We start from the raw sequence: 16,413 nt of genomic DNA, 5'->3' as shown, positions 1-16,413 counted from the left end.
GCATATGGATCATACTAATAATCATTATTTATGACAGAGCATTCATTGGTGGTTAATTTTAATCAAGGATTTTAGTAGATGTATCTCAAAGCTGTTATTCAAAAATCGTTCTCAACACTTGAAAGTCCACTTTTTGTGAAATGAAATGAGCTAAATCTAAGACTTCATTAAGAAAAAGAATTATATTTATTACTTATGCTGATTTTTGTTTCAGTGTTGCCCTGACTTGACCCTTTTATGATTCTATGCAACAAAATTAAATATTTTAGGATAATGTTCTAATTCTTTAAGTTGTTTCTTATCAACCATATTTGTTATTTGAAAACAAAGACATTTAGTTTTACATGTATATTAAAATGAAATTTGTTTTGTATGACTAAGTTGGACTTAGATAAAAACTTAATAGACCTGGAATTGATTTTGTATCTCCTGGACTTCGTGAGTGTTGTTTTAACCGCGTATCAGTCTACCTGCCTGCCCCTCACCTCTGCATTCACCTTTGTATCTTTTTGATTCTCAGTTCATGTAAGTTAACACTCCAGAAATCCAATGCTATTTTCAGTTATCTAGTTACTTAAGGCAAAATGAAATAAGTCCTAAACTTAAAAATTATTGAGAATATTATACTTAAATAATACAATTCAATATTAAATGTCAGTAAAGTATCAGATTGATTATATTTTGTCTTTCCAAACAAAGTCATATTTAAGAAAATACTTTTCCTGTGCTTGGTAAATTGTTCATTTAAATTATTGTTGGGATTATTTAATTAGAATTTATCATCACCTTTAAAAAATAGTATCACTAGCCAGTTAATCTGGCTGGTGGATTAAATCTTAATATGTCTGCAAGCTCCATATGAAAATATTAAAAGTCTGGCAGATGGCATATTTTCCTTATAGATTTTACCTGAGATTGATCCTAGCATCTATCTGCTGCTGCTAAGTCGCTTCAGTCGTGTCCAACTCTGTGCGACCCCATAGACGGCAGCCCACCAGGCTCCCCTGTCCCTGGGATTCTCCAGGCAAGAACACTGGAGTGGGTTGCCATTTCCTTCTCCAATGCATGAAAGTGAAAAGTGAAAGTAAAGTCACTCAGTCGTGTCCGACTCTTAGCGACCCCACGGACTGCAGCCTATCAGGCTCCTCCGTCCATGGGATTTTCCAGCCAAGAGTACTTGAGTGGGTTGCCGTTGCCTTCTCCTCATCTATCTAGTTAGAGACTAATACAAAGTTTTTTCTCAATCACTTTTCAAGGAAATATAATCCAGTCCTCTCATGTAATATTTACTCAGGCTGGGGTTTTAATCAATGGATTGGGCAATGATACATATTTTCAGGTCTCAGTGATTATTGTCTTATTTTCTTAGTCAGCTGAGCTTTCTCCTTTTTCTCTTGCCTCAAAGCACCACTAAGAAACTGCTGCTGTACTAGGCTCCCTGTGTTTTAGAAAACAACTTCCTATGAGTTTCATCAGAATATGGAAAATTCTAAAATTATCATTCCATTACTCTCCATTTTATTCCCCCCACACATTCAAAGATATGGTAGGGGCATGCCATTTTTCATCATGAGCCTTATTGTGCTTATTTGAATTATTACTCTATGTGTGTATGTTATTGTAAAATTAAGGAAAAATAATCAAAAGTTTCAGAAACTTGTTTATGCCAGAATACATGTTTTCTCTGTATTCAAAGAGTCCTGTCAATTCACCTAGTTGGTTTTTATACAATATTTCTTTATGAAAAATTTAAATATACAGCACAATTCAAAGGAATTAACAGTGAACACCCATGTACCAACCATCTAGATTCTGCCCCCAAAATTTTACTCTATTTGATCAAAAATCTGTTAGATAACTGATTGTTGGCTGCTGCTGCTGCTAAGTCGCTTCACGTGTCTGACTCTGTAAGACCCCATAGATAGCAGCCCACCAGGCTCCGCCATCCCTGGGATTCTCCAGGCAAGAGTACTGGAGTGGGTTGCCATTGCTTTCTCCAAATCTTAGACTAGGGCTCTTTTATGAATTCCTTTTTTGGCTTACTAGTTTTATTAATTGGCATCAAGTTGTACTGCTATTTCATTTAGCCTCATTTACTGAGATTCCTTTAATAATGTGTGTAGGAGTCTGTATACATTTTCAAAATCACAGTTTCCAGGTATTTATACCAAAGTGGCCAGTTTTTTTCTGTTGTATTAACTATTATTTGGGAAGGTCTCTTTGTATAATATATAAGATTTTGATTTCCCATCTTTCTACTCTTGTCTCAGGAATTCCATTTTAATTGAAATGTAACAGTACATAATTAATACTTCTCTAGGAATAAACAATGAAACAAAGTATTGGACATTTTTAAAGGTATCTACATTTATTCCATACTGGAATCATGTTATATAATCCTATTTTAATGAAACATAAAATGAGCATTATATACACACATATTCCCTGCCATAAATCATGAACTTAAAGGCTATCGCCTTGATTATGCTAGTTTTCAGAAATGCTGCCTGTAAATTTTATTGGTTTGTCTTTGACCTTTTTTCCTTCTCTTTGTGTTCTCTAAAGATCAGTTTTAATCCTAGCTTTTTTTGTGAATAAGTTTCTTATGTATCTTTTATTCCCTGAAACTTAAATAGAATCAGTTTTCATTGTTTTCTGGTATACACCCATTTCTTAGTATGGAATTTCTCCCATCTTATATCTGTTTTCTTTCTAGTTACTGTTCTATGATAAATTATTGTCCAGTGTACAGCAGCTCCTGACTTTTTTCTTTCTTACTTGGTTTCCCATTCCTTGTCTCTTTCTCTTCCTGATTTTTATAGGAGACCTAGAAGTTTTAAGTTTTCATCTTTCATTCCAGTCACTAATGAACTGTGTACAGTTATGTGCAAGCTCTAACTTGAGCTATCCTGATACCTCCACCTTATCTTCATTCTGCTAAACTGGAATTCTCAGCACTTCCTGAACACACTGTGCTCATTCTCAACTGGAATATTTGACCTTGTTCGCCAGCGCTGTTCTCATCCATCCATCAAGACTCAGCTACGCTGAGCTTTTGCTGACCTTAATTAGGTATATTTAAAAATAATACCTTAAAAGGTTTATTTATATCAAGGTGATATTTATACCAAGGCCTTCAAATAATAGGTCTGCATAGTTTTGCAGGAGAGAGCCTGAATTTTGGGATTCTAAGTCTGAATATGGTATGCTATCACTTTTCAAATATTTTTACTACATGCCAAGAACTGTTGTCATATTTCTGGGCGATTTTTCAACACTAAAGTTCCTCTGTGAGTGAAGATAATTATTGAAGTGGTAAAACAACCAAAGCAGAACACTTACTTTACTTCAGTATATTTATTATTTCTTTTGGTTAAAGACCAATAAGACCAAGATTGTGGGTTTAATTGCATGTGGGTTGTTAACTTCCCACCCAAAAATATTTTTCATTATTCACATGCACATGACTGGTTTAGCACAAACCCATTTATCATGGTCAGTGGTGCAAATTTCATATTCCAAAGTTAACAGATGCAGAAAATAATACATTTTAATGAAAGCATTTAAGTTATTTGGCAAGGTTTTTGTGTTTTTTTTTTTTCCCAATGCAGTGCCAGAGACATACCAATAAAGTGACATAGATATTGCATGTAATTTCTTTGTAAACAGTATAATTCAGTTGGTGTATCATATAAATATCTTTCTTTTTCTCCTTTGCTTTTTGCTTTCAGCTATTTGTAAGGCCTCCTTAGACAACTATTTTGCCTTTTTGCATTTCTTTTTCTTGGGGATGGTTTTGATCACAACCTCCTGTACAATGTTACGAACCTCCATCCATAGTTCTTCAGGCACTCTATCAGCTCTAATGCCTTGAATCTATTTGTAACGTCCACTGTATAATCCTAAGGGATTTCATTTAGGTCATATCTGAATGGTCTAGTGGTTTTCCCTACTTTCTTCCATTTAAGTCTGAATTTGGCAATAAGGAGTTCATGATCTGAGCCACAGTCAGCTCCAGGTCTTGTTTTTGCTGCCTGTATAGAGCTTCTCCATCTTTGGCTGCAAAGAATATAATCAATCTGATTTCTGTATTGACCATCTGGTGATGTCCATGTGTAAAGTCTTCTCTGTGTTGTTGGAAGAGGGTGTTTACTATGACCAGTGTGTTCTCTTAGAAAAACTGTTAGCCTTTGCCCTGCTTCATTTTGTACTCCAAAGCTAAACTTGCCTGTGACTTCAGGTATCTCTTGACATCCTACTTCTGCATTCCAGTCCCCTCTCATTGGAAAAGACTCTGATGCTGGGAGGGATTGGGGGCAGGAGGAGAAGGGGACGACAGAGGATGAGATGGCTGGATGGCATCACTGACTCGATGGACGTGAGTCTGGGTGAACTCCGGGAGTTGGTGATGGACAGGGAGGCCTGGCGTGCCGGGATTCATGGGGTCGCAAAGAGTCGGACACAACTGAGCGACTGAACTGAACTGATGATGCAAAGGACATCTCTTTTTCGGTGTTAGTGCTAGAAGGTCTTGTAGATCTTCATAGAACCAACCATTCAGCTTCTTCGGCATTACTGGTGGGGGCATAGACTTGAATTACTGTGATATTGAATGGTTTGCCTTGGAAACAGAGATCATTCTGTCATTTTTGAGATTGCACCCAAGTACTGCATTTTGGACTCTTGTTGACTATGAGGGCTACTCCATTTCTTCTAAGGGATTCTTGCCCATACAAGGCTGAGCGCTGAAGAATTGATGCTTTTGAACTGTGGTGTTGGAGAAGACTCTTGAGAGTCCCTTGGACTGCAAGGAGATCCAACCCGTCCATTCTGAAGGAGATCAGCCCTGGGATTTCTTTGGAGGGAATGATGCTGAAGCTGAAACTCCAGTACTTTGGCCACCTCACGCGAAGAGTTGACTCATTGGAAAAGACTCTGATGCTGGGAGGGATTGGGGGCAGGAGGAGAAGGGGACGACAGAGGATGAGATGGCTGGCGTGAGATGAGATGGCGTGCTATGATTCATGGGGTCGCCAAGAGTCGGACACAACTGAGTGACTGAAATGAACTGAACCGAACTGTATTTTGGACTCTTGTTGACTATGAGGGCTACTCCATTTCTTCTAAGGGATTCTTGCCCTTAGTAGTAGATATAAATGGTCATCTGAATTAAATTCACCCATTCCAGTCCATTGTAGTTCTCCTGTTTGACCACTTCTAATTTACCTTGATTCATGGACCTAAAATTCCAGGTTCCTATGCAGTATTGTTCTTTACAGCATCAGACTTTACTTCCATCACCAGTCACATCCACAACTGGGTGTTGTTTTTGCTTTGGCTCAGCCTCTTCATTCTTTCAAGAGCTATTTCTTCACTCTTCTCCAGTAGCATATTGGGCATCTACCAATGAGGAGTTGAGAACTCCTACCAGTTGAGGAGTTCATCTTTCAGTCTCATATCTTTTGCTTTTTCATATTGTTCATGGGGTTCTCAAGGCAAGAATACTGAAGTGGTTTGCCATTCCCTTCTCCAGTGGACCACGTTTTGTCGGAACTCTCCACCATGACCCATCTGTCTTGGGTAGCCCTACAAGGCACGGGTCACAGTTTCATTGAGTTAGACAAGGCTGTGGTCCGTGTGATCAGTTTGGTTAGTTTTCTGTGATTGTGGTTTTCAGTCTGTCTGCCATTACTTTGCCAACAAAGGTCCATCTAGTCAAAGCTATGGTTTTTCCAGTAGTCATATATGGATGTGAAAATTGAACCATAACCAAAGCTGAGTGCCAAAGAATTGATGCTTTTGAACTGTGGTGTTGGAAAAGACTCGTGAGAGTCACGTGGACTCCAAGGAGATCAAACCAGTCAATCCTAAAGAAAATCAGTCCTAAATATTCATTGGAAGGACTGATGCTGAAGCTGAAGCTTCAGTACTTTGGGCACCTGATGCGAAGAACTGACTCATTAGAAAAGGCCCTGATGCTGGGAAAGATTGAAGGTGGGAGGAGAAGGGGATGACAGAGGATGAGATGGTTGGATGTCACCATCGACTCAATGGAAATGAGTTTGAGCAAGCTCCGGGAGAGGGTGATGGACAAGAAAGCTTGGTCTGCTGCAGTCCATGTGCCTACAAAGAGTCGGACACAACTGAGCGACTGAACTGAACTGATCATATAAATAAAAAACTAAAAATACAAAAGAAAAGAATAGCATAAATTTGGGAACGCGAGATTTGGGGCCAACTCCAACAGTAGGCTATTAGTGTGAAAACTCTATTAGGGGACTGGTTGGTTGCTATCTACCCAGTTTCTTTCTCAAAAGGATTTCCAGCCTTAGGCTACAGTAGGTTTAGTCAGATAGAGAAATAGAAGACTCATTGGGTTTTTACCAGGAAATAATGGGCTGATAAGTGTGTGTGAGAGATTATCCTTGCAGCTGTGTTAACAGTACAGCAGTATAGATTACTGAGCTTTTAAAATCTCAGACACTTTCTACTATGGTGGATCTTATTGAATCTTACTAGCAGCTTGTAAAATGCCCCCTCCAGAAGAGTGTTTATTTCATTCCTTCTGCACTATACAACCAGGTCAAGTATTTGAACCCCAAGAGTTAGAGAGCCTTGAGAAGTTCTTTCATGAAGCCAGTCTTTAGTAACATGGTTAAAGAGATAAGGTTTGTGTCAGAGGTAACCTGTTATCCTTTCTGTACTCCTCATCCTGGACTGAGATCCTGCTCATCTTTGGCCATCTTAAGTTTCTACTTGGACACACATGCACTGGGGATTGTTCTAAACTCTGAGCTTGTCCAAAATCATTGGTTCTGTGTCTCATTTAAGAGCTTTTGATAACCAGTTAATCTAATCATTGCTCCCAAATGCCTTTCTCTTTCTTCTTTTCTATGTATTATACACATTTAGTAACTGAAAGCTTTTGTTTTAATGCTCTGAAATACAGGGGTGATCCTAAGCAAGCACCTTGGCCATCTACTTCAAAGGCTTTGCCCACACATCCATCCTTGAATGGTGTGCTCTTTCAATCATGCTAACTCAGCCCCTGTTTCCCACCACTTGTCTTTAGATCAAGCACATATAAATCTAGAGAAAGATGACATCTCTAGAAATGGAGACTGTACAACTTTTCTTTCAGAGACAGTAAAACAATAACAAGATTTCAACTAGGAAAGGCAATCTCCAGCACGATGATGAAGGGAGATCCAGGGTGGCAGCTGCAGAATCAGGACTTGAGACCATTGTCCTGATCAGAGCAGGAGCATGGAGAGTTCCACAAAAAACTTCTCCAGGGGATGAACCTGATAGACTGTCTGGTGTGTGTGACTGTACTGGAAGGAGATTTGTACTTCTGGCTAAGTTGGGAGATGAGCTAGTGGCAGGTTTCTAGAAAATGAAGAAAACAGAAAAACAAGACCATTATTAACTCCAGGGAAAGTGATTAGTAGCACAAGAAAAGGATGTAACAGCAACTAGAAAACGACACTGTGAATAGCTGCTTTTTTAATGTAAACACTATAAATGTTAACCTTACCAAGATTATGATACAACTGTATTTAGGGCCATTGAGGAAGGAAGGAACCGGAATAAATGTTACAAAATCCTCATTTTTCATAGTAGAAAGTAGATAACAGGAAGAGTGCAAAAAAAAAAAAAAAAAAAGGAAATGTCAGCATAGGCATTTTACATAGCTGTATGGAGGTAAACATGAGAATAAACAGCTTAAAGTGTTGGAAATGGTTATCTATGGGGAGTGACATTACAGGTTAGGGAGGAATTGGGCAGGTGATTGCTTTTTATATTGATTAGAAGCCATGGTGGTTACTAATGTTCATCCATATTGTTCTCTTATTCCTGGGGGAACAGAAACATACGTGCCCAAATACCATTGCAGCTACTGAACCATAGGACTAGCTCTGGCCCACACAGAGGTGAAGGGATGTGTGTCATTTATGGACTGCAACTGTGTGACCCTTCAACTCCTTCTTCCCAGACCTCAGCAACCTGCAAGGGACAAGGACAGACTGGAATCCATCCAGTAGTCTGGAAATCTTTCCTGCGTTCTTTGGAACTGTGACTTCTTAGGACTAAGAGAAGAGTTGACAAACTTTGCTGGAGAGGTCCAGATAGTAAATATTCTCGGCTCTGCAGGCCATATGGTTTCTTTCGCAACTACTTGACTCTGCTGTTGTGGTGCAAGTGAATAAGGGTCTGTGTTCCATTAAAACTTTATTTATGGACGCTGCAATTTGAATTTCATGACTTTCACATGTCATAAAATATACTCTTTTAATTTTTTTTCCCAGCCATTTAAAAATGGAAGGAAAAAAAACATTTTCAGCTCATAGGCTGCACAAATAGAGGTGGAACTGGCCTGCAGTTGGCCTACCCCTGCTCTAAATATTCAAAAAATCGTTACACACAAAAGCTAATAGCATCATACGTTTGTTTTTAGAGAATAAAACTAGAACAAAGGAGTGAGAGTCCCAAGGGGATCAATTTCAGCCTCAAATTTCCTCCCATAATGAGAGCATTACTGTAAAATAAAAGCTGCCTGCAATGAAAAAGACTGCCCCAAGGTGTCCCTGTGCTTGAAACGTTCACCCTAAGGTGGGAGGGGGCACTTGATGTCCATGTGCCTTTATCCTTGCATTTCATGGCCCTGTAACATGATTAAGATGAATCATTCTGATGAAGCTGTTTATTGTTTTTCAAAGTACAGTCATTTCCCACTGGTTTTAGGACAGTGCTTAGGAAAAGTTAGGCTAGAACGTGTGCTTGAGGGCTGAGGGTGAGGAGAGGCATAAATACTTTCTATTAAGCATTTATGGTGCCAAGGTTTGCAAAGACCACTTGCTAGCTTAAACATGTTTGCACACAGCAGTATCTTCTAATTTAAATTCAATCATAATCTCCAAACAGCCCTAGCCTAGACTAGCTGAAGGTATAAACTTCATTTTCATCTCATTAGGCCACCTGGAAGCTGCAATCAGTGAGTAGTCCTGACGTCAGTAGTCTGTCTGCTTCATTAAAATGTTAATTTCATGGCTTTAATTCTCTTTGTAAAATGTACCACTGCGGGACACTATATGCAGATTTATTCTAAAGCAGACCAATTTGCATGTTGCATTTTAGTACATTTATTTCTCCAGATTTCTCTGTGTGTTGCTTTTCTTAGGAATTCCTTTCATGTTTAAAGAAGTGTTTAAATATCTAATATATTTAGGTATTTAAAGCAATTTTGGCCTCGCAAAATTAATTTTTTAAAAATTCTGAAAGCTATTTAATAGTTTCCACATTAGTGACATAAATCCCCCTTCTTAGAGTGAAATACACATGGTTTTTTCCCCCTGTAGCACTGAACCTTCACCTTAAAGAAAGATTGAGTAACCGTTTTCATGAACAATCAGAATGAATCTAGATAGTGCCAGGTAGAAAAATGGATGAGCAAAATCCTTTGTCATATGAAGTCCTCTAAATTATCCTTTATGTTTTGAAAGTGCCCATTTAAATGCCAAGTTCATATTTTTATTCCTAAAAATCTTGAGTTTTGACTGATTTCCCACGAGGAAACATTAATCAGGAGATAACCAAGAGGCTGCTGCTACATTGACAAAACTTAAGACTCTCCCTCCCAGTCTGTGCCCCAAACCTACGGTCATCAGAATGACTGCACTACACAAATGCAGATGCCAGTGCGTAGGGCCGACTAGATCCTTGTTGGCATCTTGGACTCTTCCTTATACACATGTACCAGGACCTTTACATCTTGCCGATTTTCCCCACGATTATTTTCTCCTTTTAGGTGTCCTTTGCTGGCGTCCTTTCCTCCTTTCTGATCTCCAACAGAAAGATCATTCCCCAGAGTTCTGTCCTCTGCTATCGGCTCTTCTCTCAGCATAGTCTCTCCTTTGGAATATGCCTCCATTCTGTGACTACCACTGCCATCTGTTTGCTAATAATTCTCAAATGTATGCTTCCAACTCACCTGTCTCCTGAGGTCTGACCTACCTGGATCTCCAACAAGTAGAGACATTTTATTTATAGATACGTCTCTATCACCCCAAATATAATATTTCTAATACCAAAGTACTTACTTTCTTCTCAACTTCTCCATTTTGTTCATCAGTGCCATTTTTATGTACTCATCAAGCTATAAGTATTCTAGGAGGAGGCCCACAAAGATTAATGTAGAAAATCAAAGGATAGTTCACCTCTTCCTTTTCATGAATGCTCAAAATTTATTTTTTTAGCATTAGACCCACTGAATAAAGTCAAGTACTTCTTCGCCCAAGCATACACATGAGAGTCCCATCCCGTGAATAATGACCTAGTGAAATCATAGTTCTCCCTCATTCGTGTACCTTCAGTTTCCTCCATGGCCACCATACAGAGATTTATGTTATTCCTTCTTAGGAATGGAGGATGGGGGCTTAATTTTATCAACAGTTTCAAATCATCTGAAGTTTTTATTGAACATAATTCCCAGTCAGCCCTAAAATTACTCTGTTCTCAAGCTTCATGAGTAAAAGGTAGCTCAAGGTACCACCCTAGGGCTATTGGTTGCTTATGGGCTATAAATGTAGACCTGCCTTAGTGACATTCTAAAATAGTTTAGCAAGTGGCATTCCACTCTGTGTTTCTTGGATGAGTAGCTCATGCAGCTTTTTTTCAGCTTTATGACTGCGGATCAGATACAACTAGGCTTCAGATCCAATAAGAAAAGCAAGCACCCAATTTTCTGGCCAGTGTGATACCATTATCATTAATTATCCTACGTGACTGGGTATATGAGTCATGAGTTTAGAGTTTAGCCACGTAAGTCACTGTTTTAATCATTGATTAAATGATTAAATAATCATTTTATCTTAAACTAAAGTGTCTCTTATTGGTACTTTAATGGAAATGCTTGTTAGCAAGGCCAAGGCATTTTTATTAAGCCAGTTATGATAGTTATAACTCACAGCAGATATTTATTCAATGTCCATAGTGAGACTGCATCAAACTGTAAGTGCTATATGACATACAAAGACACTGCAATACTCAGACATTACTCTTGAGGAACCTGTACAATCCAGTATAATTTCTGACTGAGTTGGTGAATTACAAACAAAACAATTACAAAAACTATGAAATTAAAAGCATTCTGTTTCCAATATGAGTTGATGAATTTCTAAGGTCAGTTTTGGGACGTCTAAGTATTAAATACCTACTTATGTACGTATTCAGAGGGCTCTAGATCTGATCCTATGACTACTTTAAACCATTCTATACATGAGTAGAATCAAGAATGATGTCTTTTTTCAGGGACCACTCTAAGCCCCCTTCCCCATGTCTCCCACAAGCAAGGACAGCTTAGTTTGACTTTGAAACCAACTTTGACCTTGGAACTCGGGGCAGAATAACACACACACACACACACATACACACACAAGTGATCTACAAAGAAGCTGCATCGAGGAGAATATGAGAAAATGACAAAAACAGCAGGCAGTCAGTCTTAGAATGACTGAGCTTTTTTCCTAGACTGAAAGATGCACCAAAATGTAAGTTCAGCCTTCATTTTAACTGTGCAAGCTGCTGTCTCTGAGTGAGTCTTATTGAATGTATGTTACTATTAATTTGCCTTTCCTAACTTTCTCCATGTAGGCAATGGTTTTGTATGTATACTTATGGTTAAGAAAGGTGGAGGCCATATCTACAGAGACTTATAGAGAGTCATGTCAGACTCAAAGTAATGCTATAACTCCAGCTGAGCCAGGTACAACAGAGTATTTCTCTTTCTTTAGAGAGAAAGGGAAATATTGCCCCAAGAGTCATTGATGGGTTTTCAAGAGAATGATGGATAGTAGCAGCACCATAGAGATAAAACTGTAGACAGAGATGAATGAACCACAGGAGAATATTCATTTATATGGTCATCCTGCTCACTTAGTAATCTTTAGTTTTCTGTCAGGCTGGATATAATAGATACTTTACTAAAATGAGGTGTATTCATATTAAGTAGCAAATTTACTCTAAAACAATGTTCATTCACTGGAATAAAAAATAACCTAGTTTGCCCTAGAAGTGTGATAGACCATACCATTTCTCACTTTATTACAGGTCAATTAAAGACCATTTAAAAGTTCACGTGTGAGCTGCTAATTCTTTCGGGTAGAATTACGTATTCATAATCATACCTAGAAGAGTAATGGAAAACTTTTCCATTTCAGAAAAACGTGCAAGAAAATATACCATAGCCCAGTCCTTTTCCACTGGACACGTTCTCAATTAAAATAGTGTGTTTCTTCTGCTGTGGGTAAATGTTGATTAATTGATGTTTTGTTTGTAATGTGTTTCAGAAATGGAAAGAATTTCAGTTATATTTGCAGTGAAATAAAATTAAGATATTAAGTTGTCTAAAAGGCTTTTGCTGCCAAACTTAACTTTTTGAGAGACTTTTTAAAAGATAACATAAAGACCAACTATATTCTTCTAGATCTTAACCTTTAAAAATTGTGCTTATTGAGAATACTAAAGTACAGTTTAGGGGCCTGCACTCCAGTCCTTTTATGCAATGGAAAGAGCTAACTAGAGCTCAGAGGCAGGAAACCAACTTCTAAATTTAGTCTTTTTAATTCAGCTAACTCCAAGCCTCTTTGAAAAATTACTTAATCTCTCTGATCTTCAGTTTACCAAACTGAAAATGAGAAATCCTGAACTATCTCCCTATATTGAATTCTTGATCCTATCCCCAGGGCTTTAGAATCAGATTGCCCTAGGTTAAAATCATCACCTTGTCCCTTACTGGCTTTGTAACCTTGCATTAATTACTTAACCTGGGATTCAGTACCCACTTCATAGGGTTATTTTGAATATCGAATAAAAATAGTATGAGGAAGTACGTAGCATATTGTTTGGTTTAGTGTGTTTCTTTTTTCTTAGCCTTCATAATACAGAGGAATTATTTCTCTAACAGGTTTTGTATAAGTAGTATGTCCAAAGCAATGTAGAGAATATGAAGAGAAAGACATGCAGCCTGCCCTTGAATATATAATCTAATCCAAGAAATATAAGTGACAAAAACTCCTGATATAAACTAGAAAAATGTTAAGTGCTGTAAGAGAAGTTTACAGAAAGAGCTATAGAATTTAGAGAAGTGATAATATATATATATTATCATCGAATCCCAGAGTTCAAATAACTGGGAAAAAACATAACCTTTGAATGTTATCATCATTATCAAAAACCACAGCAGTGTGTACATTGAAAGTGAATGTTGCCCATCCATGTTGCATCAGTTTGTATTAAAAGTCAAAATGGCTGTCATCTAAAACCTCCACAAACAGTAAATACTGGAGAGGGTGTGGAGAGAAGGGAACCCTCCTACACTGTTGATGGGAATGTAAATTGGTACAGCCGTTATGGAGACTAATATGGAGGTTCCTTAAAAAACTAAAAACAGAGCTGCCATATGACCCTACAGTCCCACTCCTGAGCATGTACCCAGAGAAAAACATGATCTGAAAGGATACATGCTCCCTAACAGTCACTGCAGCACTGTTTACAATAGCCAAGACATGGGAGCAACCTAAGTGTCAACTGACAGAGGAATGGATAAAGCAGATGTGCTACATATATACAATGGAATATTACTCAGCCATTAAAAGAGAGTGCAGTAATGCCATTTGCAGCAACATGGATGGACCTAGAGATTGTCACACTGAGTGAAGCAAGTCAGACAGAAGGGGAAATACTGTATGACATCTCTTATATGCATAATCTAAAAAGAAATTATACAAATGAACTTAGTTACAAAAAAGAGACAGAGAATGAACTTATGGTTGCCAGGACGGAAAGAATGGGGAGAAGGAATGGTTAGGGAGTTTGGGATCGAAATGTACACACTGCTATATTTAAATGTATAACCAACAAGGTCCTGCTGTATAGCATATGGAACTTTGCTCACTGTTACGTGGCAGCCTGGATGAGAGGATACATGTATATGTATGGCTACGTCCCTTTGCTGTCCACCTGAAACTGTCACACATTGTTAATTGGCTATACTGCAACATAATATAAAAAGTTTTTTAAGAGAAAGGTAGAGGATGGTGATATGCTTCACTGAGCAGGGTGCATCATCACTTCGAAAGTTTTCATGCCAAAGTGTATAACTTGGAGTTAATCATAAGGAAACATCAGACAAACCAAATTGAAAGAAAATAATTGTCAACATTGGTTCCTGGATTGGATCCTGAATCAGAAAAAAGGACAATAGTGGAACAAATAAGCAAAATTTGGGTAAAATTTGATCAATAGTAAAATCTACTATTAGCTAATATAGTAAAGTTCAATGTTAGTCTCTTGGTTTTATTTAATTGTATTATAGCTGTATAATATGTTAATCTTTGGGGATGGTGGGTGAAGTTCATTCCGAGTCATTTTAGTGCTTACTTTGCAACATTTTATAAACCTTGAAATTATAGATCCTCATATAAATCCTTTGCAGATGAAGATAGTTCAAGTAAAGATCTTAGATTCACATGTGAGAATTAAAGGGGACTGAGCTGAGCAGTCACAGCAAAGCTGTTTCTAAATTTAAAAATATTTTGACAGGTTTCATTTGACTCACAACCCAAAACTAAAATGTTGCACATTAAAACCAGAGATCTAAATAATCTCATCCTCAGAATTTGTAGTACTCCAGTTTAGAATAGGTTCTACTGGCCAAGACAAACCTCCCCCATCCATGATGTGTATTAAAATTATAGTGTTCCATGGCAGTGAGGATTGAGCTTTAAATCTTGCTTCAAAAATTTTGTTAAATCTTCCCTTCTAAACATGTTATTTATATAACATGTACCTTTTTGCTTCTATTGTTCCTGTAAAATTTTTGTTGTTTTGTATTCCTGTATTTTTAAGTTTACACAAATGAGACACCTAGATATCTATTTCTTGCATTTTCACTTAGCCTTTTGCTTTTAAAATATCAATACATTTGTGTTTGTTAACCAAAATTTTAGGAGACTTGATTGAAATAAGGTGGGGTTTATTAGGACAGCACTCAGGAGCTACAGATTCAAGAAGCACTTAAATTGTGTTCCACTAGGCCACGAAATTGGGAAGCTTTGACGTACTCCTTTTCCTATTTGGAACCAGTCTGTTGTTCCATGTCCAGTTCTAACTATTGCTTCTTGACCTGCATACAGATTTCTCATGAGGCAGGTCAGGTGATCTCGTATTCCCATCTCTTGAAGAATTTTCCACAGTTTGTTGTGATCCACATAATCAAAGGCTTTGGTGTAGTCAATAAAGCAGAAGTGGATGTTTTTCTGGAACTATCTTGCTTTTTTGATGATCCAACGGATGTTGGCAATTTGATCTCTGGCTCCTCTGGCTTTTCTAAATCCAGCTTGAACATCTGGAAGTTCATGGTTCACAAACTGTTGAAGCCTGGCTTGGAGAATTTTGAGCATTACTTTACTAGCGTGTGAGATGAGTGCAATTGTGCAGTAGTTTGAGCATTCTTTGGCATTGCCTTTCTTTGGGATTGGAATGAAAACTGACCTTTTCCAGTCCTATGGCCACTGCTGAGTTTTCCAAATTTGCTGGCATATTGAGTGCAGCACTTTCACAGCAATGACTAAGAGAACTGCTGAAACACTACAGGCCTGCCTTGGAGATACTGCAGGTTTGGTTCCAGACCACAGCAATAAAGCAAATATTTAACAACAACAACAAGAAAAAGTAGAATTGCTGAGTCAGGAGGATTAATTAGGTAGCCCCAATTTGACTAGCTCCCAGTTGCTCTCCAAAATGATTACTCCCCTCTTAATTCCCTCTGGCAATGCATCACCCTCTCACTGCTACCAGCATTTGGCATTATCCAGCATTCTACTTTGTATAAAGAAGTCCCTTATTGGTATTTGTTTGCTTTTGTCTGATTTCAAAGGATTTTCATCTGCCAGTTAGGTTTCGCATTTCTTTTTCTATGTTTATATCTTCTATTTTTCTCTTGAGATTACTTTAGTGACTTATTGATTTGTACTGGTTCTTTTTGAGTTATAGATTTTAATCCCTTGTTCATTTTAGGTATTGCAAATATTTTATTCTATTACATATAGACTGAACAGAAATGTTCAATATAATCAAAATCATTAAGATTTTTGTCTTATAATTTATGCTCTTAAAAATATTTTAATAAAACCTTTCTTGCTACTTGATTAGAAAAATAGTCTTCTGGTAAGTGTATAACTGTATCTTACATTTAAATTTTTATCTTCTCAAGTCCTCCTTTAAATATGTTGTTGGTGAGAGGATGCAGTTTTATTTTTCTCCAAGACTATGTATTACACAACTGTCATTCCCCTGTTGATCTGTGATGTTATCTTTGTTGTACATTAAATTCCCATGTATCCATGAGAATGG

At 37.7% G+C, this 16,413-nt stretch overlaps 1 protein-coding gene and 1 long non-coding RNA gene across 8 annotated transcripts in view; one reads left to right on the top strand and one right to left on the bottom strand.

Moving 5' to 3' along the window:
- The window catches only part of LCLAT1 (lysocardiolipin acyltransferase 1), a 193,638-nt gene that overhangs the window by 146,895 nt on the left and 30,330 nt on the right, over positions 1–16,413 (top strand). The window lies entirely within an intron of this gene.
- LOC129623307 (uncharacterized) overlaps positions 7,257–16,413 on the bottom strand; it is a 37,625-nt gene continuing 28,468 nt past the window's right edge. Inside the window, exon 3 of the long non-coding RNA XR_008700478.1 lies at positions 7,257–7,389. This is a non-coding gene — a long non-coding RNA (uncharacterized LOC129623307). The remainder of the gene's footprint in view (positions 7,390–16,413) is intronic.

The sequence above is a fragment of the Bubalus kerabau genome, chromosome 11, assembly GCF_029407905.1.
Source record: "Bubalus kerabau isolate K-KA32 ecotype Philippines breed swamp buffalo chromosome 11, PCC_UOA_SB_1v2, whole genome shotgun sequence".
NCBI lineage: Eukaryota > Metazoa > Chordata > Mammalia > Artiodactyla > Bovidae > Bubalus > Bubalus kerabau.
The sequence above is the reverse complement of the archived record's forward strand: the minus strand, read 5'-3'. Positions and strand labels throughout refer to the sequence as shown.